The sequence below is a fragment of the Thunnus maccoyii genome, chromosome 10, assembly GCF_910596095.1.
Source record: "Thunnus maccoyii chromosome 10, fThuMac1.1, whole genome shotgun sequence".
Taxonomy (NCBI): Eukaryota; Metazoa; Chordata; class Actinopteri; order Scombriformes; family Scombridae; genus Thunnus; species Thunnus maccoyii.
In genome coordinates this window covers 26,260,422-26,287,751 of record NC_056542.1, presented here as the reverse complement: position 1 = coordinate 26,287,751, position 27,330 = coordinate 26,260,422, and the positions used below count along the sequence as shown (strand labels likewise).

The window sequence follows — 27,330 nt, the reverse complement described above, 5'->3', positions numbered from 1 at the left end:
CCCATTATTCCCAATGACAAGAGCGGGATCGTTCTCTTACACAAGCTTTAGCCCCTCACAGGCCAGGCAGGGCTGAAAGGGGGGCTCAGGGGGGTGCGGCACCAAGGATATCAGTGATCTCCGAATGCAATTGAGAAATCTGCTCCACCTTCCACATAACAAACGCGATACAAAAAAAAAGAAAAGAAAAAAAGAATTACACCCCTCCGCTAAAAATCCATTACCTCGTATAATCTGGCAAAATGATTTTTCTTAAATATGATAATAAATCACAGGCTGGATCAATAGCCTGCGGACCAACTGCTATGCCCTGATAACGTATCAATCAATATTTAGTATTTAGATTTTAATTAATACCTCGGCGGGGCTCGGAGCCTTTTAACACTGAGAGAAATATAATCTGTGATAAAAATGGGCCAAAACAAAGAAACTGATAAAAAGCAAATGCGGTCCTGTTAGCATTCTAGAGTTGTTCCTCATATCTGTCATTGATCAGTCAATTGCTTAGTTGTGATTAAGGACCCTTCAAAATCAAGCTTGGTGTGTGTGTATGTGTGTGTGTGTGTGTGTGTGTGCATAGGGGAGGTATGGATGTGTGTGTTTACATGGCGACTTACTCATTGATCATGCTTGGTAGGGATGAGCTACGTTTCAGAAGCACCTGCTGCAAAGCGTGCATACAGAGAATCACAGTGTGAAATCATGTGTCGGATTACAAGTAAGAAACCTTCCTTAACCTAGCCTTACTGATCTTAAAGTGAATTTGGGAATAATATAATTCTTAAAATATTTAAGAAAAAAATATTTGACATTATAACACTTTGAAGGCTATTTTTCTCAACTTTAAGTGCAGTAATCCTAATCTTCACACTCCTGTAGTTACAGGTTCCTCGCATGCACTGTTGCTTGGCTTTAGGGGGTTTATAGCTGATTCCCTGAGCTACTCTGCAGCATACAGTAAAGACCTGCAATTAATTGGCTGCTGTGCAACTCTGACAGAAACACTTAGGCAAATAGTTTCAGAGTGATGCATTTAAGTCATTGCATCTCGAATATGCACGCGAAGGCCCATCTGTAATCTTTTCTTAAGGTTTTAAACACAGGACTGCCAACTGTTTTTCAATTGGATTGACTCCCGTGGCATTTGTAATTGAAATCCTTTTGCTTTATAAAGAGATTAAAATAGATAAATATAGAAACAGACAGGCAGAGTTTGACCATCAGGATCTGCATGGCTAACACAAGATTTAATAAAACACACTGATAAACAGGATTGTGTGTTAATCCTCCTTTAAACTAGAGCATTTAACTTGTAATCTGTTGACTTGCAACTTTGCACACTACCTGTTGTGTTCTATTAAATAAACAAATACATAAACATATTAAGTTGTTGCATATATTTGATACCAGACAAAAAAACATGTCAATTAAAAATATTAATAAGTAGTATGACACAACAAATAGTTCCAGTCTAAAGTTTGACCACTGTATCAGTGTGCAAGTTATGTTTAACTGTAAGTATCCGTAGTATAAGTAAGTATATGTGATGGGAAGTGGAGCCATCAAATATGACACTTCACAGTTCTTCACCTCTTCCTCTTACGTTATTTTTGCAAGTCAGGAAACCTCGTCCTGTATCACTGTGTATGTGGTTTTATATTAGTATCATGTTGCACCACACACACTGTTTGAAGAGGAGAATGAAGGGCTGTGGGGGCTCTTGGCTGAAGGCCGTGCTGGGTCCCTGGTCCCTGGAAAGCCAAGCTGGGATGTGAGCTAACAGGACATGTGCGTGTTGCTCAGGGTTACGGCTGGATTTAAGTGTCTCAAGGCTGTCTGCCGTCTAACCAGGGTCAACAGGATATTAGGCCACAGCCAGTGCTGGCCCGGGTAGTTAGTGTTTCTTTTAAGCTGATCCCTGACACACACACCCACTGTCACATTGGCACGTACAGGAAGACACACACATTAATATACAGCGGAGGTCAGTCGAAGCCACCTGGGTGGCAGTTGGGGGTGGCATTGTGTGGTGTTTGCCACAACTTGGCCTCTTGTTATTTTTATTTTAATTAGCTGTTTTCATCATTTTGTCTTTTAAGGGCCAGGCAGTGAATATGAAATGAAATCCACTGCAGTGGAAATATGCAGAAATCGCTGAACTATCACCGTAAACTTGATATAAAACAAGAGACAAGACATGAGACATTTTCCCACAGTACACAGCACAACCATCAAATTGCAGTTATCAGTGTTGAGCTGGCATATCAGCTTAGTTCTGTGGTAAAGCTCACAAACCATGAGACTGGACTGGATTGGCCAATCCCTGTTAATCCCTTCTTACTGTTAGGTGGACAAGGTGCCAAGGGGCCCTGTGTGGGGCTGGCATGGGGTGTGTTAGCTGAGTGAGTCAGCTGCTGCTGGTATTACTGTAACTGAATTAGTTTATGTGTGGTCAGGCACACTTCTAACAGAGTAGGTGAAGGCATGCATCAGGAATACAGTGCATACACGTCATCTGGGCAGGGAGTTAAAGCGCTTTAACCTTCATAAATTAAATTATTGCTTGAATTTTAAGAACATTTTCACAAGATTAAAATTAACAAATGAGAATGGTAGTTTACACAGTTTCCATTGTGTGTTAAAGGGTCAGACATGGGGGAAGATCTACTCTATTTCCTTACAGGAAGAGGGAACGGCAGTGTTATGTCAAGTGTTCTGGCAACGGCAGATGGTGAAAGGAGCAAAAGATAGATGGAAAAAAATTTTTGATTGATTTCAGAGAGGCAGAATGGAAGAAACACACTAATTTTCATATGAGGCAACATGATTTAAAGTCTTAAATTTGAGGAACACAAGCATTGGCAATACCTCTATTGTGAGAGTGAGGCTACCTGTTGTCAAATGGCAATTAGCCTCCATTACTTATACTTAAAGCTGTAGTAATGAATCATTTAGCTGTAGTAATGAATCATTTTTAAATCAATAATAGAACAAATGACAACGTGGAATGTGAAAGGGGTCTCTGGTAGTGACAAACTCACATAGGATTATCACCAACTTATCCCCTCAGTTCCCCTCAGCTCCACAGAGTGATTTTGCATCTTTCTGCTCATTGTTTTGGTTTTTAAGACCTGCAACCTTACTATTTTTGTTCCGTCTCACAGCAGGTAGCCATTTTCAGCAAAAAAGCTCTGAAAAACCCACCGTACACTACCTACCCAGCACCAACAGACAGACGGCCAAAGGTAGCGGCTAGCTGGTGAACATCATGGAGCATTTAGCAGCTAAATAGCCAAAGAGTTCCCTCAGGAGTTGTTGAGTCCAAAACAGAGCTACAAGGAAATTAAATATTATATTTACATTCATTAGGTGGACAATAACATGACCGCAAATGAATGTTAAAGTTGCTTTGTGCCGAATGTGTAAATAGGCTATTGTTGCTGCTAACTGCAAACACCTTCACCATAGCAACTTTATAAGGCGATAATTATGTCAGTGTCGTGTGTTCAGCTTGTTGCGCTGCTCCCAAGTACCCAAAAACAATAAAGGCAGGTTTAAGTGTCACATTTTATTTGGCAATGATATAGTCATGGTTAAAAATGTGTGGTATAGCATCTTTATTTGAACTTTCTACTTTCAGTCAAGTCAGTGACCACAAGTAGCACTAGAATGAACTGAATAATGGCTGATACTGCAGCTAGTCTTGTCTGGTTAGTGGTGACCTATTGCTCTTCTACATAGAGAAAATTGTTTGGTTGGTGTCTTGCTCAAGTGCAGTTCACCAGTGTAGGCAGAGAAATTGCTTTTAAATCCCCAGATTTTAATACAAAACACTGCAAAATTTTAACATCTCTAGGCAACAATTAAAAAATAAAAAACAACAGAAAACAATGCAAAAAACAGCAAAATGGTGAGGAATGACTGAAATAAAATTGAAGGAGAGAATGAAGATAGTGGGTGGAAGAGGATGACGGACAGTTGTGGAGACAGGGTTGTTAGTTTATGTAGGCTGTGGGCTGAGTCAACTGGAAAATTTTGATCACTTTAATTTACTATACCCAGCGTTGCTTCTCTCCCTGTCCAGCACTTTTATCAAGCCCTGTGAGCCCGTATTGATTTTTTTATTTTCTGCCCAGGATAAGAAGACAGAGAGTTAGGGACCTCTGGTGAATGGAGAACTTTCCTCAGATTGCTGCTATTCTCCAGCTTATTGCATCCTGTCGTTTGTAGTTTCAGATGATGTCCAGTACGCCACGGCTGCTCCAGCCAATAAACAAGGTGACTAACAATGGAAGAGGGCCAGGAATGAAGAGAGGGAGACAGTCTAACCACCACAGCACACACAGATAGAAACGAGAGGGAAAGACGACATTTTACAGCAAGAAGTTGCCTTTGTTACACGGCTACGTTGAAAGATACTTTTTTGAAAACGTACGTGCTTTAGTGTAAATTCAGACGTATTTTTATATATTTGTGTTTAATAAATATACTTTATTTTTAATTTCTAGGAATACGAAGGGAATATAGTGGGATATATATCACTATCTTTTAATTTGTGAAACAAAGTTGATACCAATTTAATCATTTATCAAACTAACTAATCACTTCAATTCACTTTTCCTTTTCTTTCACTTTTTATTCAAAATGATGATGTCATTTAAGATTGAAATAAGCAGCTGTTTGTTCATGAACTGTAGAGCAGAGCATGATTTATTATTTGCCTCTTTCTCTGTCCCACAGTATGCTCTTACCACGTTAGAATTTAAATAGTTCTTCCAGGACTGAAGGCAAGAATACTATTTTAACAGTTCTTTATATGCTTGTTTCGGCTTCATGTGTGTCACCCTGAGCAAAATGAATTATCACCTTTGCCCCAAAGAAAATGCAATTAAAAAGTAGAGGTAATGGTTTGTTCTCCAAAATGAAATGGGACAATGGTTTTGTCCCCAATTCATTGCTTTTTGATAATGTGTGTATCAGACAAATTGTTGTACTATTCCATAAAATCTTTTTTTTTTTTTTCTTCTTAATTTTTCGGTCTTTTTTTCTTGTGGCTGTGTATTTGCATTTTAAAATTTGAGAGGATGACGGTGTGCGTGGGTGTGTGTGTGTGTGTGTGTGTGTGTGTGTGTGTGTGTGTGTGTGTGTGTGTGTGTGTGTGTGAAGGGAGGAGTGGGGCTGGGGGTAGGGGAGAGAGAGATTAGTGACAGTCTGATAAAAGATGTCTTCAAAACCCTAATTAAAACTGAATACCCCTGCAAATGCAAGGCAACATGCAATCTCCAGGTATTTCATTTGGAGCAACTATCTCAGTGCGAGGCTGTTTTTTATGTCTTTCTTCATTGCACACAAATAGCTATGCCCCTTTCGTTTTATTTTTCACGCTTCCACTTCTGCTGCTGTCTTTGTCAAACCTCACAAGTTTGCCCCTCTCTCCCTCCCTTGATGTCAGACACAATGAGAAAATAAAATCAAACTGAGTAACCCATGGTGTGTCCCTTTTTTCCAAAACGCTTCCAAGGTTTAGCTCATTAAACTGCTGAAAAAAAAGGGGCTTCTAATGCAACAGTGAGCACGGCGTCAAGCTGGAGAATTCTGATAACAAAAACATGCTCTATAGATAAAAACAAACCTACTTAGTTCCTCAACAAATGTTAAACATACATTGGTAACATACTTAAAGTTTTCTTATTCTGAAATAATTCATATGAGTTACAGTATTTTTTTGCAGAAATTAGATGTTATGTTCATGTCAAGATACAAAGTCCTATCAATTCATGACTTGCTGGAGTGTAAACTCTTTTGAATTTGTTTGTATATTTAATATATTTTCTATTTTAATACATGTACTCATCAGTGGTTGGAAACTTCTTTTTACTCCCCCTCACGGATATTGAACTAAAAATACATGTGCACAGTTTCTAATTCCCCCCATTGTCTACTTGTTACATCACTTAAACCAGGGCTCATCCTCTGTCGTTCGTCTTCAAATATCTCCTGCACTTTTGTGAGTAAAACGAGAAGAGCGACTGCACTGTACAGCGGAAAACCGTGTTTGAGATCTGACCTGTGTTGTGGCTGCAGTGGCACTTTCACTTCCTACTGTCTGGACTCAGACTGCTGGCCATGTGATCTCACTTTAGAGGAATACACACACACACACACACACACACACACACACACACACACACACACACACACACACACACACACACACACATACACACTTGACTAGTCTGTGTCATCAGCAACTGGTGGCCTATGGATGAACCTCCAGTTTACATGAATCAGTTCAGACTCTTACGTTGGTCTAGCAACATACTGGGCTAATATGAGATAGTCGTTTCATCCACTTATAAGTCTGCTTTAAATTTGTCTTTGCACATCTTTAAAGATCCTTTATTGAACCGTTTAATTTATTATTCCTGGTTTCAGTTGAAAGTCAGTTTACTGTGCTTAGTGAAGGTTTAAATAAGGCTTTTTTCTGCAGCTCTAGGGAGAAAATTGTTGGTTTTTTAAAATATTTTTTCTAAATGTTCTAATCTAATGCACACCTGTTGGGAAAAATTAAATTATATGAAAGAAAAGGGTTGAATTCTTGTATCCTCTCAGCATTTACTCGACTGTACTATGACATATACAGCGTTATGTTACACCTTCATCTGGCATCAAATTCACAATATGAAACAATATCTTTATGCTGTAGTGAAACAACCACTCAGAAGGGCAGATGAATAGAATACAAATGAAAATAGAAACAAGTAAATACTTTATTTCTGTCAACAAGAGAAGTTCTATTAGGATAGGAGAGGCAGGTCTAACAATAACCGGCCAATGTCTTATTTTCATGTCATATTTTGGCACGACAAAAATTGCAAATAGGAAACAGGTGTTGGCAGTGTCAGTGCAAAAAAACACCAGTATCCAGTAACTTTGGTTTCAAAAACCCATATTTGTTAAACCTTACTCACAGCTCACACCTATAATCATTTTTACTTGACTGCCTTCAGAAAATGTGGAGGAAATTGCTCTGGCTTAAGCTACCATTTAGTCATAAGGATATGGTCAATTTGGCGCACTGCCAAAGCCATGCTCCTGAGTCATTTTACTGTATGTATATTTTGTCATCCATTCCCAGAACACCAGTTGAATCATACAACAAAATAAATAATCCACAGCATGGAGAGTTTAAGGTGGTGAGCAATAAACACGTGTCTCGAGCATTTGTTTGCTTTGCTTCAACCACGCAGAGATGCCTTTTTTTTTTCTAATCTCCTCATTTTCCATCTTGTGGTTACAATCGGATATTAACTTTGCAGATGATAACTTGTCATGTTAACTATTGATTCGTGTCATCATTAGAGTGTCTAATAACGAGGACCTTGTCTTGACAATTTTGTTTTATCTGCGAGGAGTGACAGGCCCATGTGTTAAAGACATGTTTACTTCAGTCTGGGATCAATAAATGCTGTGAGCCAGCATGAGAAAGTATAGGCCCTTACCAGTGTTATCGATGCACTATGTATCACATTATGAAATATACGTAGGAAGAAGCTGCCCACAAGATTAAGGAGCCCTCATAGATCAATGAAGAGTATGAGCATTAATATAGAGCTGCTACTTCCCTCCCCAGGACACCCCAGGTTATTTTTGCTCTCAGGCTGAACACTGATGCACACAGACGTGCTTTCGCGTCAACTGGGAGAATTAGATTTGCCTGTTGGTGTTACAATCCAATATCTATCATTGAAAGGATTCTTTTCACTCCTATAGCCAAAAGGTCTCTCATTTTAGGCTCGGGCAGAGGCCACTATGGTAGTGAAAATTAAATTTCTTTTGAGATATAAACTTAACATGTTAGAAAAAAAACTTTTAATTTATGGTGGCAGCAGTGTGTGTGTGTGTAAGTAATCGTGACCTTGAGACTGAGGTTGAAAAAGACTGTGTGACAGCCTCATGTTGTCAGGAAACGTTCTGTCTTCAAGTGATTTCACTGTTTAATCCCATGCTGAAATTATCTGTCTTCATTCAGTGCTTTATATTAACCCTTCCTCAAGCTTGTTTCACTCAGAAATTATAAGCCTCTTTTCTTCTCCCTTTCTGTATTTTCAGTTCACAATTACTCTTTTTGCCCAGCATCATAAACAAGATATGTGTATGACTGGTAATCATTCTGACCACATCCAGTTGACCTCGTATATAAACTGAAGTCATAAACTTCATTTCCCACGATGCACGTCAGGCCTATATGAGCTTCTCATCTGAATATATCCCCACTGTGGAGGACAACAGAGGCGTGTTGTCATCCAGCTGACCCTTGAAGTGGCCAGATGAAGGACAGGGAGGAGGAGGGGTGAAGGGTGGAAGGGAAACTTGGGCCAAGGTCAAGAAAGCTAATTTGTTTCCTGCATCCCCTGCCGTCCCTTAGAGGCAGACCACACACTGCCCATACAAGAGGGGCTTTAATGTGGTTAAGGGTGCATAGCATGGGGTTGAGCTCATCATCTACTGGGTCCTGTATCACGTAGGAAGCAAAAATATGCGCGTTATCGTTTCTCACTATCTTGTTGTAGTGTATATCAAGAGAATTCATTTATTATAAAACCTTAATGCAAAAAGGAAATGTGTATATTGAGGTGTTAAAGATACTCTGACCTTTTAGGAAAGCAGAGCCGCATTTAAAGCTCCATCTAGATTTATTTATTTGTTTATTTTCTGTAATGAATTGGTATTCTATTTTAATAAACAATGTACCGCATACCATGTGACAACTTGCCCCAGTGTTGGAAACATGTTTTAAGGCAAATCTTACTTAAAGCCCCCCAAAATGTGTTTTCAAATTAAGTCTCTCTCCATAACATTGAATATTAATGACTAAATAAGCAACAATCAAAGTTACAAAAAAACATCTTCAGGTTTTATTTAAGAAGGGTTTAACACTCAAAAAACCTTGTTGGGACTGTGTGTGGTTTGATCAACTTTGATAGGCAAAGTGACCAAACAACCCACAAGCTGTCATCAGATTCTGATTCAAATGTTGCCAAACTCTGATTGGTGCGTGGGAATACGTGACAACACCTTTTTCCAACAGATATTGGCTCACTTCAAACCAGTGAGAAGAGCATAAAGATGAAAAACACAAAGAAAGCCCTTATGTTATGTAAGTCAAATTCCATCACTCAAGTATTAACGTAAAAGTACTCACCACACGAAATAGCCCCCTCAATGTTATACCATTATACATTATAATACTGGATTACTATTACTGATGTTTTAATATGTGAGAAAACTATTTGTTAGTTAGTTTAACCCATAAAAGACATTGTATTTTAGTAACTACAGCTCACAGATGCATGTAGTGATGTAAAAAGTACAATATTTGGCCGTGAAAGGGATGCAGAAGTTAAGCACCTCAAAGTTGTGCTTAAAAATTAAATATAAATATTCCACTACCACAAATTTATATAAATCTGCAATTAGATCAGTTAGAACTGTTTCCAAATCATTTTAATATTACGCTTATAAGTAACCAACATTTTTGCCATTATTTTTAATGTGACATTTCCATATTTGAAATTTTCAGTTTTTTAGTTGATATTAAAGTGGGCTACCATCCGTCAAACACTCACTGGATTATACGACATGAAGCACTATTTTGGCAGAGCAGCTCAGTGCCGGCTCCTTTTAACAGTCACAGTCAAAGAGGAAATGACTGTATTTGCCATCTCAAGGGCACACACAAAGCCTCTGTCGAACCTGTAAAGCACTGGTTAATCACTGTCTGCATAAACCTGTAGCTTTCAGTGGGAAAAAGCCATCAGCCATAGAGCAAAAAGTTTATACTACCAAACTCTTAGGTTTGATGAAGGCCAGACCCTGTAATTCACAGGGCAAAAGTATGTATAAGTATGGGGAATAAACATTTATTTGTTTATGAATACTTAAATATTCACAAACATGTGGGATTTTATATTTTTTGGGTTATTACCAGTCTTTAAAATGCAGTAAATATAATCAGAGATAAGTTTGCCAAGTTTGTGATGGATGAATATATAGATTAATGGACTCAAAGTTACCCAAGAGATCTTTTTTTTTCTCTTTTTAATTAGCACCTGTGAGCTGTTTCCCATTAACACTGTGCACATTAAAAATCCCTCTGCTTTTTCTAATTAAGTAAAGTGGAAACAGATTAGATGGCTTCTTTGAACAAAGGTCAGTGATTGCACTTTGTCTCGCCCCTCTGTTTGTTTGTTTGGCCGGCACCAGGAGAGAGTCTGCCACTTCTTCCCAGACTGTCACTTCACAATCACTGTTTGTTTTACGGAACAGCCTTTTCTTGCCCTTCGTCTTCATCACCTCTCAATTTTTTTTTTTTTTTTTTTTTTTTTCAGAATGTGATCAATAGATAAAGATGTGCATCTCACTACTGTCAGCCCTGTCAGTTTTTCTTCCTTCTATAAAAGCAAAAATGTGAGGAACAGGGAAAGAGAGGCTGATGTGATATAGATTTTTGCTGATATGATTATAAAACACGTGGATTGTCAGATTAAAGCTGCACTGATGAAAGATAGGCATCAATCAGCGACGTCTCTGGAGAGGCTGCAAGGCATGACATGGTTGTCAAGAAGGAGGAATATGGTGACTCATCCCTCCCTAATCTCCCTTTCCTGGCCAATTGATCGGACTTTCATATCCATTAGCCTGGCTTTCATAGCTGCTGTAATGAAAGGCCAGACTACAGACATACTTTGAGACCAAACTTGTCTCTTAGACAGAAAAAATAAAATAGTCGACAGAACAGCTGTGATTCACACAGGTATCTTGAACCTCACAAAGTTGAGTCTGGGGACCTTGATGAAACCCAGGCGACATGAAACATAGTTTATTACACTGTAATTTAATTTACTAGACAAAACCTTACCATATGGGGACACAATCTTAAAGATCCCCTCAAGACTTGTTTTAAGATGTATATAAAGTACTCTGCTTCAAATAATACTTTGTGTCTGATATGATTTTTCCACGAAAAAGTTAAATTCTCTTGTAAAATCCTTTTAATGGTGTCTACTCCTTCTTCCTCATTAAAAATTCCAGAATCTATAAATATGCAAATATTGTTCATTTCAAAAGTTTAACTACTGGACACAAGATGTCTCCTACTTCACTGTAAAGTTCATTTTCAGTGTTTGTGCACTGGAGGCCTCAAGTTTCCACATCACACTTGTGTAAGTTGAATATTGGACCAGGATTTGCTTCCAAACTATTTGTAATATCACAAATCATGCTCGTAGGTCCACCCATTAAAATCTGATTTTCAGTCAGCAAAAAAGAACTTTCCACTTTCAGTAGCTGAATGTGAAAACAGCCTTCCAGTGACAAACTCTGCACATACATCATTCTACACAGTGAAGCTCAAGCATTCAACTGTAGGAATAAGAGGAAAAACATTTGTGTGAGTGGAGGGGAACTTTAACAAATATATATATATATTTATGTGTGTGTGTGTGTGTGTGTGTGTGTGTGTGTGTGTGTTCTAGTGTGTCTATTTTGGTTCTGTTATATGAAAATGTCTGAGGTTCCCTGTCCTAAAGCTGTTGTCATGCACTTTTTTTTAGTCTTTGAATATATAGTTATATTTTTAGTTGATTTTCCAAACGGGTATCTGGAGAATAGGGTTAGGGTTAGGGTTAGGATTAGGGTTAAGCCAATGTGACTGTTTCAGTTCAGATTTGTTCCTTCCCATGTGAAACATTTCTAATGTTTTCAGTATGAACTGCAAACAGCGTGTAGCTCACAATTGGATCTTGATGCATTATGACATGTTGTATGTAGTCATTCAAATAAAAAAATAAATGAATAATTTTGGCTTTACAACAGCATGTTTGAGTGGTGTTGTCTCAGTAATGGACAACCATGCACTGCTATTTAGATCAGTGGTTCCTAACATAGGGGCGGGACTCACAGAAGGGGTCGCTAGATGACTGCCGGAGATAAAACAGAAAAAAAAGAATTTCTGCGATGCAAAATTACGCAAATTTTGTCATATTTTCCTCTAATCTTTGCCATTTTTTTAGTGAATTACTAGATTTCCCCAGCCCTCTAAACATAAATAAATAAAAATATCACTTATTTATTAAACTGTTCAAATTGTTTTAACTGGTCACAAACCAAAAAAGTTGGGAACCAGTGATTTTTACAATATCTCAACTCAGTCAAATCTCGATGGTATGCACTATGAGATGTAATGAAAACAGATACATGACAGAACATGATGAGATGTGTCTTTGTAAATAATTTTGCCATGAGTGTACCTGCTTTTTTCACTGTTGTATATTTATGATTATACCATATAAACAGTCGTGTGTCTGTCATGAGTCATGTACAAACACTTCCAAAAATCAGATTTTAGCTGCAATTCACAACCAAGCATGTGGACCTGCTGAGTGAACACAGCTCTTCTCACATGTATAGAATATAGAAACCCTCACTGACTCAACAACAGTCAACATCCAGATACCCTCACCATGATTCATCTCAGCTGGGTTCTTATTGGTACACTGATGGTATGATTATCACCAACACATTCTTTCAGCCTGAGTGCCCTCCACAGCACCTCTGAAAAAAAAAAAAAAAAAAAAAAAAAAAAAATTCAGAGTCACGCATGAGAAGAAGCTGACAAAGGGAGCCAGACGGGAAGGAGAGAACGACAGAATTTAATAAAGTTCAACAAGGCAGAAAGGATTGCACAAGCAGTGAATAGCGATTCTGCTTTTTTCTCCTTTACAACTTCTGCCTACTTAAACACTTTTACACCCCGTCCTTTTATCTGCGTCTGCATTCACTGAGAGAGGAATAGCTGGACACAGAGGGAGACGCTCATTCCGTTTTTATTTGAATGTTGACCAAGGATGGCCACCATCTGTGCAAACTGTCTGACTCTATGACTCTCCTGCATCTCCAGCCATAAATATCAGACAGAGCTTCACTTCTGAGATAATTCACACATTGCAATTTATCGTCTCTGCTCTGTTTTGCTACTATTTTGGCTTTTATCGCTATTGTCTTAAGTTGACGCAAACAGATGTATATCATTTTCAGCAAACAGTGATTTCTGTCTAACATCATCTCACACCCTCCTGTCCCATTTACTGTGGCATCTGGTGCTTTTGTTTTTCTTATTCCTCGTCATAAAGAAAACCTCTTCAGTCTTTCCAGAAACCCAGCCTACACTTATCTCTTGCTGGGTGTGTTTTTTTTTCCTGGTCACAGAAAAGCCTTCCACTAAGCTCAAACACACAAGGGGAGTGGTGAAAATGGGGTAGATGACATTGTTTTCAGTGATATGGATGTACGGCTTAAAGACAAAAGTGTTGGTTGAATGTTGTCATGTCAATAAGCCATCAGTCGCACCGCTAACAATAAGTTAATGATTCCCCAGCAGTAATACATTTATGAATAGAGAAGTGTCTTCTTCAGCCCAGCGGGTGTGCCCATTAAAACAGAGCATGAACAAAATAATTGTGATTTGCAGATAAAATCCACTTTAGAATGGGATTCCGACTGAGGAATTGTTGAAAGAGCTGTAATTTTCCACTAAAACATGACACACACTCACAGGAGCCCTGCTAATCAACTTGTGTGTGTGTGTGTGTGTGTGTGTGTGTGTGTGTGTGTTTTGAAGACTGCATGTTAGCACAAAATTAAATGATAGAAAATGCATTCAGTGAGGTACTGTTTCTCTGTTTAAAGTAATACTTTGCAACTTTATCTTGTAAATAAATGGGTTTTTTGTACTCCCCAGGTATAAGACATTAGACATTTAATTTATAGCCAGCGTATGAATACCTTTAGATTTGCTGTTCAAAATATTGACAAGGATGACCAAGGTACCAGAGAAGTGTTTTGTTAATGTTCTGAAGGCAACAACAGCCTTATTTATGGAACACATTTGAAAATGTATAAAAAAACATAAGATGCCTTAGTCTGGAATTAAGGTGTTGCCAGAAAAAAGGACAAAAAACAGTATCAGGAAGAGTTTTTTCTTGGAAACCCTCAGCAACGCTTTGGGAAAAAAAGTTTGCTTTGGTATCCATTAGATTAATTGTTCCCAACCTTGGAGTTAAGACCCCCAAAAGGGTTTGTGGTGGTGAGTTTACATGGCCATGAGATGATTTCTGCATAAGGAAATAAGAACACTTTTTTTTTTTTGACTTCCTTGAAAACTTTTCATTTTTTTCATAGACATGAATTCTGTGAGAAGGGGTCGCAAATAGACAGTTTTGTATTAAGGGGTCACAAGAAGAAAAAAAAAGCTTGGGAACTATTGCAGTAGATTATGGGGATGCAGTCCAAGACACATTTTGAGAATCTACTCTGTGTCACCCTTTCTGTTCAAGAGGATCACGGCATCAACATGTTGATTACTGTCCAAAATGCTTGATATTGTTGGTTGTTTTTGTTGTTGCCCTCATCTATGTTACCCTGTGTTGTTAACTCATCTTTACATGGGTGCATATGAAAAGTCAAGGCAGAAATTCTGTTTCAGAAAATGTGAGATGTACTGTATTTTGTCCAAACATTGCCTAGCAGGCATTTAATATTCACCCAAACTGCTTAAGCACCTAGAGTTCTTCATATGGCCAGCTCATTGTGTGAACCTAATCCTCTGACTAAAATGCAGCAATCAACTGCAATTAACTTGAAAACTATCTTTAACTAAGTTCATTGAAAAACTTGTGAGCCACCTGCAGGAAATGTTAATTATACGTTAATAGCATACAAATCTAAATTAGCACTACAGTAGGGTATTTGACTTCACGCCATGTAGACATGGTGGTGTGCTGGTAACATACAGTAAATCTGGGGACCTTATCTTGTTGCCTAATTAACCTCTGATTGTTAATGAGCTAGTAACACAAACTGTCCTCATCCATTCCTCAATTCTTCTTTGTGTGATTGACAGATGTCCAAAAATACCCCCAATTTTTTGCCTTTAAGTAGGCAGCTGCGTCTTTGAAATGGGAAAATAGCCGTTCTTTGGTGCTTTAGCCAAGTAATAAAATGTCTAGACACCAACTAACATGAATTTCACTGAAGAATTAGTGTCATCAATGTGAGAGCCCTGCTCTGTACTCTGGGGTGCAGTTTGAAATACTGTCTTTTAAATCAATTCTCACCTCTCCACTCCTCCTTTAATTGAACTTTGTGGCCGCCTTTCAAGACCTTTTGTCTGAGAAAACAGTCAAGTCCTTAGCTGTAATGAAGGTAAATCAAACTTTTTCAAGGTGCTTTCTGTCATGGCAAACATCAGTCTACTTAATTTTGACTGACTTAATGTGAACGCCAACCACTGTTGTTGGCGTTGTTGGTACTGTTGTCATGTACAAAATTTGACTTTTGAATTTTTTCTGAAAGAAGATTTTCTTATTAAATACGTATCTTTGTAGTTGTCTTGTTTAATTTACAAATAGTAATGACCCAAACTACAGAATTACGGAGGTGCAGCACAAGATAAACAACAATCACATCCACCCCTGACCATAGTAGTGACTAATGATGAAGAGAATGTTGATGTGTCATAAACAGAAACAGGAAAAGTGACCAGAGTGAACAGAAGCTCCTAAAAGAAAGACAAAAAGTTTCTACATGTAGCAGCAAAAGCATGTAAGGTGATTTAGAAGTGGCACTTTTTTTTTTTTTCATTATTTTTTTTTGTTCCTCCTTGCACTTTTAAGAATTGGCACTTTGGAGGGAAGTCTATGCAAAATGTCTACATCTATCATGCTGGCTATGTTTCCACAGCAGTGTTATTGACATAGTAAATTAAAGGAGGCACACATCAGGTAGCTGACGGATCCGAGGCATCAACAGCAAACTTATAATCGCAGCTCTGTCCCAGTGGGTGAGTTTCTCTCTCTTTTTTTATTTTTACATCCATACTTCTCATTTACTTCATCCTCTACACTCTGTAATTCCCCTCTCCATTCTGTTTTACGTACAACTAAAACAAAGTATGCCCCACTTTATTGGGTGTACATAAAAAATCCTCCTATTTACCTGAAAGCATGCATTTGTTGCACATATAGATTCAGTTTTATTGGGGGTACAAAAGAAAAAATATTACTCCCAATTTCCTGTATTTCTTTTTAGTTTTTATGAAGTTGTATTTGATGGGTAACCTTTATAAAAACATGACAAATTTAATTAATTAATTTAGGCTATGGTTTGGTAATTTTAAGTAAACATATTACCAGTATACGCTAACTATTATTGATTTCCAAGTTCCTTACTACCCGCAAAATAGCTGATTGTCTTAATGTGAAAATTCATGATAAGTTTTGTTATAAGCTGAGCCCTATGGGAAAATTAGCTCAATCAAAAACTGGGGAAGTCCCTGTCCGTCTGCATGTCAATATTTGACCTTCCTGTGTATTACAATAGCATTTTCCTGCAGTGAAAAGACTCTTAGTCACTCCACTTAATAAATTCCCCCAAAAACTGCAGCCCAGGAATGCTATGCGAAGACATCTGTTTTAGCCTGTCTGTCTCTGTATGTGATTATTAAGAAGAATTACCGGTGTTAAATCCAATACGGATGTTCTTCTCTCACTAGAGGTTATGATTTATATGTCGTGACTGCAGTATGACACAAGGCCTTTCATTTTCATTATGCTTGAAACACTTTCACTTTGACATGAAAAGTTTCTGAAGAGTATCTAAGGACAGAGAGATGAGTGGTAAATGGCAAAACAGCTAATGGACATGAGAAGTGGAATCATTGTAAAGATGCTTGCTGTTTATTATATTATCGTGTTATGTAACAACATTTGCAGTAGTAGAATAATGTTTGTTTCCTGCTTAATCAGGAGGAGTTTAGACTGAAGACTCGTTAAAAAAAAAACTGCTTTGAGCTAAAGAGATGCATCCGCGAGAGACTTGGAAAATGCTACTTTTATGTCAGCGCCTGGATCCTCTAAATGGCATGGCAAACTGCCCTGGTTACCATGGCTATGAGAGGGTTCAAGAGCACATTAATCATGCGGATTTAGTTTTTTTTTTTTTTTTTTCCTCTTTTATTTTTCAGAAAGACACAGAATCTCTCAGACATCCTTTATGAAGCTGATTTATGATGTTCAATATCTGTGTGTGTAGATCATGGGAAATGACTCTGAAAGGTAACAGTTTATGAGCAAGGCAAGATAGCAGCGTATAGTCTCTGTCAGCAGACTTTATGTGTGTTTTTGGTTGAGTGTGTGTTTTACTAGCAACAAATTTGTCAGTGTAAAGTGAAGAATTTAATCTGCAGCATAAAGACACTGGAGGTGAACTGAGGGTTATGGTAAAAATGTAATATGTCAAATCTTTCTGCATTGGGGATTATTATACATTGGTGGAATTCTGCCCATATTTGTTCATATCAAAGGCCTATGTTGTATCATAAGTGGATGTTTGTGGGTGAAAATAGCTGCTAGGCTGCAGGTTTTATTGCTTAATGAAGATTAAATGTCTTGGAAAAGCTTTGGCGTCCAAAGGTGTATTCATTTGCTACAATGGTCACATTTGGCACTCAACCAGCCTCTTGTTAATTGTGCAATCTGGATCTAGTAGATGATGTCTGATGTGGCAACTCCCAGTCGTTGTTGAGTAAATGGAGCTCTTTGTGCCCACACATATTACCTATGACAGGCAGCTGATGAAAATAAGATCATGCATAAAGAAGTATCACTCTTGTTGTTGTGCTGCTTTTCAGTGGTGATTTTTTTTCCGTCTTTGTCTTTAGTCAGAGACAGCAGATTGATGACGGTGTGACATAGTGACATTGCATTCTGGGAACCAGGACTATGGCCATAAATCCATGGCGATTCAGCTTTACAATGGCCTACTGTCTAGCCATCAGAGGGTAGGAGGTTGTTACTGCAACACCCTAGTGAGCTGCTAGGGTATGACCATTATGCTTTCTTGAGGGGAAAAAAGGGAGAATTAAGACACCAGGGAAAATAGTCAGGATGGTAATGAATTATGAAAAACTAATGAAAAAGAGGAAGGGGAGAGAGAAAAACTTCTTTGGTGAGTGGAAGTTTCCCACGCTCTTTAGACGTTAAAGCAATATGATTCTTTTCAAGTAGATCTGTCAAATCAGTGCCTCTGCTGTATTAGAAAGCAAATAAAACACATGGACAAATAAACACTCCAAGTTTCTTATTGACCTTGGAGAACCAGCTGTGTTGTGAGTGCAGCCCAACTTGGAGCTGTACACCCTCTCTCAGCTCTGGTGTGAGTGTATGTGCGTGTGTGTGTGTGCACGCTTACTTCTGTCTGATGTGTGTGTGAGCAGGCTCAGAGCTCTTGAGTATGAGTGTGTGTTTTCGTTCAAACTGCATGCATGTGTTTGTGTGGCTTTGATGAATGGCTGCAGCTATGTAATTTGATTGATTAACAGAGTAAATAAATTTCAGGCAAAAATGTTCAATAATGTTCTACTTCATACTTCTCACCACTCACGGAAAAACAAGTTGCAGGATTGGAGTGTGATATTTGGAGAATATGATAACTCAATTAAAGGGTCGGTTCACCCAAACCAAAGCAGAACATATTTTCTCCCTTACTTCAAGTGGTTGTAAACCTGGGGGTTTGACCTGCCAAGGGGGTCCCACAATAAATCTAAGGGATTGTTAGAGAAGACAACAGGACAAGAAAGCAAGAACAAAAAGAAAGACAGAAAAAATTCCTTTAATCTTTTTTTTATTTCTTGTGATTTATTGGATAATATTACCTCTTTTTGCTTCAAGCCATGGAGATATCTTTGTTTTTTTTTGCCCAAATACAATGAAGGTGAATGTAATTTCATATATGGTGCTCACAGCTTTGAAACTGTTCAACAACATTTCAAATACTCAAGTAACAAAGTACTTCCAATAAAAACTCTTGACAGTGTTTGATTATCTAATGGGACATTGTTTCTGGATGAGACCTTTAAGTTTTTTTAACGTAATTTTTAATGCGCCACAAATAATTCCATTCACCTCCGCTGTTTTGGAATTGTGGCAGAAATAACCACTGCAAATAAAACCAAAACGTTCTGCATGGCTCGATAGCACTAGAGGTAAGTGAGAAATTGTGTCGTGTGTGTGTGTAATTTGGGTGAACCAATCCTTTAAAAAACACAGCAGAAACTGAAATAGTACTGTAAAAGCAATAAATTCCACCTATGCTGATAGCTAACCAGCATTTTCCCTTCATGAATAAATAGGCACAATTTGGGTTTGTATCATTGAGTGGAAAATATTTTACTCCTTCATTTGATCACCACAAAGGCTCTTGGTGATTTTGGCTCGGTAATGGGAGCCATGCTTCAACTACCAGCATTCCCAAAGCCTCTCCTTCCCTCTCCAAGCAAGCTGGAGCTGGAAGCAGCTCTACAGTATGTCCTCCTCCTTTGTGATCAGGCCTGCAAGCACTTGTCATCTCCCTGGTGGCAGCTTAGATTCTCCAATTTTTGGGTTAATTAATCAAAAATGATTTCTTTTCTCATTAGCCATGCAGTTGGTTTGCAATCTGCAAAATCGATGTTTTACAGATGTTTCCCTGGGTTTTGTTTTTCGAGACGGCGCTGATTTTTATTGGGTATAGATTTAAGAGGGTGCTGAGGGATTCTGAGTTAACGCAGCCACACACAATCACACACACGCGGCCACAGCCACACTAAATGCATATTATACATAGTCACGTGCTCAAATAAACACAAGCATAAATACAGTACATACAAACACACACAAACACACAACTTGCCTCCCTCTAACTTACTTTCAGTACCTGGGATCTTGGTGAGAGTGCTGTGTTGAATGTAATCTGTTCATCTAACTGATACAGACAGCAGTTCTGCTCTCTTTCTCCATTTTGGTTCGCCTATATCGAGTCAATCGTTGCCAAACCCAGGGGGTTGAGCCACACACACACTCTCTCTGGGTAGCACTCTTTAATCACGTAACAGCTTCTGGTTCTAGTTCCTGTTGGTTGTAAACAAATGTAATGTTGCATTTCCTGCAGTCTAGACATAACAACAAACCTGGCAGAACCAGAGAGGGGAGCGATTGCGGTTGCTAAGGAGTGGCTGGCACAAGTCGGCACCAAACCAGGGTCTGAGATATAGAGAAAATAACATAGAGATGGATAGAGTTGAGGTGTTAGGCGTCTTCTTTAGTCTTTTTTAGAGTTTAGCATCACAGGATCCACAGGTAAAAGCAGATCAGTGTGTTATTTTATTGAAAATAACTTGTCTTGTTGTGTTCAAGATAAAATTATGCCTTTTGTGTGTGACTGAAGATGTTTACATGCTGTCATGACATTTCAATTTTTACCAATTAGCATTTCATATGTCTCTCCATAGTGATAAATCCCATCATGTAAACTTTTTGGACTCTGGAATGTTCCGATTATGCCATCTGCCGAGCAGTTGTTCTGGCGCGTGTGTGTAGTATATGGTTATGTGTGCCTGCATTTGTACTCGTGTACACCAGTCCCCACCCACCGTTCCGCTCAACTACACAGGAAAAAGAAGATGAAGCAGAGGAGCAAAGGAGCCCAAACAGAAATTATTATTGATTTAATCACATAATCAGCCGCAAACACTTCAGGCCAAGATAGCAAATCCATAATAGCCTCCCCACATAACCACTCTTACAAATTTACCATCAAAGCCCTCCGCGCACACACTGCAAACAGAGGAACCAGGGGTCACCTTCAGTCGCCGGCAAAATATTGACGTTCCTAATGCTTCTATATGTTTTTGAGTTAAGCGTTATCAATCACCGATAAGGGCCTGATGTTTCTAAAACATAACTCCTATGGCAGAGGGATTACAGCATCGCTTCTCTTGTCATAATCTAAGCATATCTTTTCAGACAAAGGGAGAGGATGGTAAAATCAATGTTGTCAGAGACAGACATTTCCCACTGTGGCTGGTCCAGTCTGTCTTAAGATGCGATACAGGAAAACTGTACCAACCTTGGAGACATCAAGATCTGTCTTTGTCAAAAATGGTTCTATTCCTTTCAAGGTGAAGAATTCTAATTGATAATTATGAAATATTTATGTGTATTTTTAATTAAGTTTCTCGAAATAAAAGATCACACATATTACATTTTTTGAAAAAACTTTGAAACAATTTTGCTCTCATGTTTACTGACATTATTGTAATACTCAGACAATGAATCCTGAAATAATTTCAATAAAGCACAATTCAATGGGTCTAGTTGGCTGAGTGAATTTCATTACCAAAGTCAAATACAAAAGCACGACAACAAAAGCCTTTGTGTGTTTTGTTTTGCTAAATTGGACATTACACTTTTTATTTTAAATTAAAAAAAAGTGTTGTTTGATTCAGTAAAGACTCACAATGAATAATAATTTGACACCAGTAGACTGAGCTCAGGAATGAAGATAAAAACACTTAAAAATTGTCCCTCCTTTTCACTTTTATTTGCCTTGAGAGCAGCTGCAAGGCCTCCACGCTTGAAAATGTGGGACTCAGGACAGAAAATGAGTACAGCAGTCAGACATGATCTTGATATTAGCCAATTTTCTATTACCCTTGAGTGGATTGTGCCATTTTGTAAAACATGAACGATGGATAGATAAGCTACGCATTGATATGGTACAGTGTCCATGACTTTTCAGTCAGGTTTGATGTTTTTTCAGGGTTTTTACCAATATGGGTATCTTTATAACAAGGCTGCTGATATATGTTGTTAATGTTTCTTATTTGCATTTGGCTATTTGTGCTACATGCCATACAATACAAGAATTCAGTGTTTCCCCCAGAACTGACAAAATCTCCCCACTCTAATCCACACTGCAAAATACCTTTAAAAAGTTATAATCCTTAAGATTTTCATGAAATCATACCCCATTTTTTTACTATTTATTGTCTGCATTTTTTCATTGATAGACTTTCAGTGTATTTGCATTCTGTAGTTACTGTTTTATATATTCATTTTATTGTTGATGGTGTCTGCCATTCAAACTGCCTACCTATACACAGAGATTCAGAGGAGATGATGCAGAATGTAATCTAGCCTCACTGTTTTTCTGTTTGTTTGTTCGTTTTGTTGTTGTTTGTTTGTTTTTTGTTTTTGTTTTTTAATCTGACCCACTCCACATGATCACTAGTAAAAATGACTTTTTATATTTTGTACAGTAAAAATAGATAAAAGAGAAAAAAAGGAAGAAAGAAAATGAAATTTAATGTCATATTTTTGTGGATATTATGTAAGAAGGAAACAACATCATATCTAGCCTGAACAGCATGAACTGGATGATATCTGATATTTAATTGCCTTACTCTACTGTTCTGCACAACATGAAAGATGATTTGTCTAATTTTGCTTGGATACAGAACGATGACTCGGATTCAGATTTTAACACTCCCTCAACATTCATCTCTCAAGCGATCTATCCATTCAGTTGCCTATCCTTGTCCATCTAGCCCAGGGCTATGGGAGCCTAATTGTTTACCAAAGGGTTGCGGCTCATTTGCTCCTGGAGATTGGGCCTAATTAACACTAACTTGTCTGAACACCGAGGAGCGCTGTCCACTCCACTTTAATCTAATCTGTACTCTTTCAAAAAATAATGAGATCATTTACACCTCATTAACGAGCAATGTAATGTCTGGGCATTAATCATAATGATTGCTTATCATTTCACTTTGCAATATTATCTCCTCTAATGAAACTGTTCACACAACTGCCAAGAGGGCCTTAATTGGTCGTGTGAAATCACAGAGCACCCGGCAGCTTGCCGCGACGTGTGTGAAGTTCTAATTTGCATGGGTGGGGGGGGGGGGGGGGGGGGGGAATTTTGAGGGGGTGGGCATGAAGGGGGCACAGTGGATGGCATCACTTAGGAAGACACACGCACATACACACAAATTCACACTCATTCAGAAACCGTTAGGTGCATAGAAATGCAGTGGGATGGTGTGAGGAAATGAATTACAACTGTTCTATATCATACTGAAAATTCCCCAACAAAAGTGAATACTTCCATTGGATTATAGAAATCTCTACAACAAATACACCTTCAGATTTTAGCCATTTCACCACATTTGCATCAGGTCTTTTTGAAAACGTTAGGTTCAAAACTAAATATGTGCTCAATGTCTCCTGTCCCTCTTTTTGGCATAAGATCCATGCCGGTAGTGGATGTGATTATCCAGGCAACATGGCATCTGGACTGATCCCAGCTTTGTGCCACCACCATGAAACCAAGACAAGAAAAACATCCATCCAATATTCCAGTTTTTGCATTGTAACTTCTTATAGCCTACTGTATATCAACCCAGCTGGTCATCCCCAGCAGTCCCGCCTCCTGGAGGGAGGGTAAACAGCACTAATACCAGTTAAAATATACTATCCTTCCCGAGTGTGTGGACCACCTAAAGAGGCCATGCTTGACTGGAGGGAGGAGAGCACTGAGGCTGCTCCTAGCCCCGTCTCCTCAGGCTTAGGAGGGCTTAGGTGCGGATGTCATTTGCTCTTTCTCCCTGGTCAGAGTGGCTAGCAGCTAATTGTGGCCCCTGGTCTGTGAGTTGAGCTTGTGTAGCTAAGGAAAAAGGCTTGCCTAAATTGAAATCTGAGTAGCGTGTCTGAGAGTCGGGTTGACTTCCACTCCATCGTGCAGTTTTAAGACACAGTCATAATTCCTTTCCGTGCTAATTTCATCATCCATAGAAACATTATTCTGTCTGTTGGCTGCACCAAACTCTCTTTTCCTCTTATTTAATTCCATTTCGCTGTTCATTGGATAATCCTTGCAGGTAGCCAAGACCATGATCGCCGAGTCCAAGTCCAAGAGTGAAACCAAATTCAAGATCAAAGAAACTGAGTCAAAGTCAAAATAGGCAGTTCAGTGTGCATTCACTTATTCTCTGTATTTCATCAGTCTAATATTAACTCATACCATAACCCTGGTCATAGACCCTTCAGGGTCTTTATGGGATCATTTGTAATGCTGAGGACAACATAAACCAAAATGGACCATTTTGAAATTAAGCTGAAACCAATTCAAATCTGAGTCCGAATACACAGGAGACCAAGACAAGTCTAAGGTGTCAGAAAAGTGGTCTAGAGATTAGTCTCAAGCACCACAGCTCTACCTCCTTCAGAGGGCTGGGAGGAAAGTATCGGAGGGGCGGTTACAACATGGACCTTTTCTCTTGTAACACAGAAGTCAGGGACATGCTGTGAAGTCCACATGAGGTGCACCCGACCATTGAGTCCACAGCGGAAAATCAGCCTGATCTGATCAATTTTGCCAGAGTTACAGTAGAAAAACAGATTTTTCACTCAGCAAGTAAAAAATACAGAACAGAAGTGTTTTCTGTTTTAAGGTTGTGTTTATTTGTTGAAGATTGTAAATGTATATGATCTGTTAGACATATCCTAGGCTAAGTATCAGTGAAGGATAAATTTATCATGCAAGCCTATCTTTGGTGCTAGTCTGGGTAAAGTTGCCTGAGACAGGGGAGGGACGAAAGTAACATGCTGTTACTTTTGTTTTACTATTATTAAAGATGTATTTCTTTGCTCTTTATGTTTGCAGGAAATGCCCAGGGTTAGGGTGAGGAAGACCAACAGAGGTCTCACCAGTCCAGATGTGAACTTAAAACAAACAACAAAAACATACACACACAAATTTCATTAAGTTACTTGTCTTAAACAAGTGACTGAATCTTCTCTGGAATAACTTGCCTTGAGTGAAGCCTTACTGGTCCATTTATTTAATTATCTTTGCTTCGACTGTTCTTGCTGTTAATGAAAAAGAGAGGGACAGGCATGATTTGGAGATGGAGTAAGGATTTGTGATGGTTTAAACATTAAATTCCAACCCAATGTTATTCATAAGAGAAAATGGTGAGTTTGACGCATTGGATCAATTTCATAAAATTGTGACATTTAACATGATGAATTGATTTGAGAGTTATATGGTCATTTGCTTAACTAACTAATCATTTGCTTGACTAACTGAAGCATTAACGAGTGTTATATTCCAGAAATATTAAGCACTTCTGTGGTCAATTCATCCAACCGTTACTTTCCCACACCTGTGTTTCTTTTGTCTGATATGTCAATTTCCAGCCTGATTGCGTCTGACTCATTTATTCAAAATTTTAAAAAATAGTTGGTATTGGTAGAGGACAGGTGTATGTTGTTCACAATAAAATACGGTTACTCTAAATAAATGCATCTTTGTACAAAAAAGTTATACTTTCGTCCTGGCCTTCCCCTACACTCCTCTCACTCTATCAATCCTCCTCCTCATTTCCACTGGCCTCCCCTCCTGTTCCTCAGTGTGAAGCTAACTGTCAACTCCTCTCCAACTTATCAAAGACCCCAGTTAACATCCGCTGTATGGCGAAATCAAACGCATGTGCTGCCATAACCACGTGCTGATATGATTTATTCTCTCCCCGAGGACCTTTCTAATGAACAGAGATGTATGTTCAGCAGCCCTGTACATGTAACCTCCGTGTACTCAGCGGACGGTCGTGCTGTAATATGATAAGTGCCTTGTCGATAGGCTGTATGATATGCTAATCATACTAAAACACGGTGCCTCAGGCTCTCCCCTTGTTTATTTATGAAGGCTTGACCTGAGGGAGAGCAATAATCGGCTTTTCTCTGAACTCTCTAACCCTGGGAGCCAAGGGAACCGCCAATCACACACATCTGAGTCCTATAATTCCCCCACCTCTCTCGCTCACTCGCTCTCTTCCCTCTGTTCCCCCTCAACCCGGGCTGAAATGGCAGATTTATGCAAACAGCACTGCGTGTGCATTTTCCTGCCTGCATTTGTCCGGGGCACATGTCAAGCGCTCAAATCATTAAACTAATTATTAATTGGGACTGACGTAAACAGGTTGTCAGCAGCCTGCCAACTTGACTGTGTTCTCAGCTCAGCAAATATAACACATTGACCTGAAGTGTACCAGAACCGTAGTGTGCATATTACAAACCCATCATCTGGGCATCAAAATGTCTGACTTCCACTGATGCAAATCCAGTACAGAAAAGTAGTTTACCATTAAGCAAGGTAGGCCAATGCCTGGGGCTCCCAACTAAAAGGGGGCCCTGAGAGCTATTGATTTAATATGTTTGGATATTAAACATATAAAGTTTTGGTACCATTCTAACTCGTATATACAAAAACAAACTTGCCAAATTCCCTCAAAGTGTTTCCTTTGGTGGGTAGCACATTGACAGTGTTTTCACTGTCAAAGTGCCACCCCCCTATGTACTACAGATTAATGGACTATTCCATCAGACTGGCCACTCCGACTGCTGCCAACCCTGTCCCCTGGAAATTATGTTTATATACTACTAAATTACAACAGCAAATGTGTTTCGTAGGAAATATAATACCACCCAAATTACATTTGGTGTCAACATAATGACAAAATAATTTCTATTAAACATATGAGTAAAATAATTAAACTTTTTAGGCACAGGGAGCAGTTGGTTTAGGTTAGGGAAAGATGGTCTTGGTTTAATACAGAAAAAAGTCCACAATGACTTGAAGCATGAGACACAATGTGTTTATTCACATTTAATCAAAACCACAATCTTTCACTAACCTTAACTAAAGTACTTTCGTTGCTTAAACCTAACCACACATGGGACTCAGGATGTGAACCTCAGTCTCCCTCAGTGAGGTATATAAATATAGCGCTTCATTCATTCGAAAAAATGTTGGCTGTGAACATAATCAAGGCAGTGATTACATTTGCCAACGCAACGTAATTGGGAAAACACTTCAGTAGAAACATAATATCTAGGAGACAGGGTTACTTGCACTACTCAGTCTTGTTGTTAAGGATGCTGAATCTCTGAAACACAGTTATCACAATGGGCATTTCAAAAGAAAAAAAAAAAAAACAAGAGGGGAAGTAAAGCATTCACTGCAAAACTCCCATTGGTAACCTCTTTGCTTTGTTGCTCTCCCTAAAACAACTAGTAGGGCCAGAGGTGATATTTTCATCTAACACACTTGTTAGACGATGGGAGCACTAATCCCCTTTTCCTGCATTCAAGAAAGAAAGAGGAAGATGCAATCATAGTTTACAGTATAACAAGAGAAAGCAAGAGAGCTACTACTTACAAATAACCAGGTACATATTGTGCTCAAAGGATTTGGATGGTAATATTCTATATTTTTCTTATTGTCCACAAATCTCATGCACAGAGCCAACCCAACAATGAACTGATCCTGCTTACAAGTACTGTGTGTGTATCCAAAGCCTGATATATCTTATTCCTCAGAGCTGTAGACCCC

At 38.6% G+C, this 27,330-nt stretch overlaps 1 long non-coding RNA gene across 4 annotated transcripts in view; it reads left to right on the top strand.

Moving 5' to 3' along the window:
• Positions 1–27,330, top strand: part of LOC121906184 — a 62,716-nt gene that overhangs the window by 4,985 nt on the left and 30,401 nt on the right. Inside the window, exon 3 of one of the 4 annotated variants that reach the window (XR_006098565.1) lies at positions 4,231–4,433. The exons of the other annotated variants lie outside the window; for them this stretch is intronic. This is a non-coding gene — a long non-coding RNA (uncharacterized LOC121906184). Of the gene's footprint in view, positions 1–4,230; positions 4,434–27,330 lie in introns of those variants that run through there. 4 annotated transcript variants of the gene reach the window in all.